Here is a 1,447-nt window from a genome sequence, read left to right as displayed (position 1 = left end):
TACTAATTCATATCAAAGATTCCTTTATCTTTCTTTATGAAGATTCTTCAATTTTTAATTTGGTTCCACATGTTTTTATTGTTTATTCAAGGATATCTTTATGTATTTTAGATAATAGATAGTTCTTTGATCACACATAGGTAGTGAAAATATTTTCCTAGTCGGTGCATTATCTGTTTATTTTCTTAATGATGTATTTTGTTGAGCATGACCTTTAATTCATTCATTCAGTTCCTTTGTGTAGACTGCTTTGTGCAAAAACCTAAGAGTGGAATTGATGGTTTATAGGGTAGATTTATGTTTAAACCAAGATATTTTTGCCTACCATAAGGCCAACTGCAACCTTGTAAAAATTCCAGTTATAATCACAGGACATTCTCTTATGTTTTCTTCTAAAAGTTTTATACTCCTTACTTTTATGTTTAGGACAATAGTTCATCTTAAAATAAATTTTATTATGGAATAATAAAGGAGTTAATAAGCTTCATGTTTTATATATATATATATATATATCATGTTGCTCCAGCACAATTTATTCAAATGATTTTTAATTCACTATTGAATTAACCTGACACCTTATAGGGAAAAGTAAATTTATATTGATGCAGTTTGGACTCTATCTTTCAATTTTTCTACTTGTCTATTCTCATTCCAGGGTTTTTAACATATATAATCATGTTATCTGAGAGTAAAGGCATCTTAGTTTTTTCTTCTCAATCTTTATTTTGTACCTTTTATTTCTCCTTATTTTCCTGCTTTTTTTCCTACTGACTCAAACTCTCATTACGGTGGTGAATAGGAAAGTTGTGACTGGACCTCTTGACGCTTTTCTTCAGTGAAGAGTTTAGTATCTTATCATTAAAACTGAAATTAGCAACAAGTATTTCCTAGACATTCTTCATTATATTCCAAAATTGTTGTTGTTGTTGTTAAGTGCCATTGAGTTGATTCCAACCCATAATGACCCTATATAGGGTTTCCAAGGAACAGCTGGTGAGCTTGAACCACCGACCTTACAGTTGAAACGACTTTGCTAGTCTGATGCATTAGCCCACAGCGCCACACCAGGAGTTCATATAGGACTCCATTGGTGATTCCTATCATAAATTTTAAGAAAGAAATTATATGAATATTACACAAGCTCTTGACAAATACAGGAGTGAAACTCCAAAACTCATCTTCTTCTTGTTGTTAAATGCCGTCCAGTCAGTTCCAACCCATAGCGATAGTTCCAACCATCAGAAAGCTGATGATTACTTTTCTTTTTACCATTAATGGGTATGGAATCTTTTCAAATGCAAATCTATTTCTGAAGGTATTACAGTATGGTTTTCCTTCTCTTTTCTGTTAATATAGTAAATTGCATAGATTGATCTTTAAATTAATCTCCATGTGTAACTTTTTTATACATTGTGGATTATACTTGCTAATGTTGACCAGCAGCTCC

Source organism: Chrysochloris asiatica, unplaced genomic scaffold (assembly GCF_000296735.1).
Source record: "Chrysochloris asiatica unplaced genomic scaffold, ChrAsi1.0 scaffold00054, whole genome shotgun sequence".
In the NCBI taxonomy this organism is placed as follows: Eukaryota; Metazoa; Chordata; class Mammalia; order Afrosoricida; family Chrysochloridae; genus Chrysochloris; species Chrysochloris asiatica.
Note: the sequence above shows the minus strand (reverse complement) of the source record.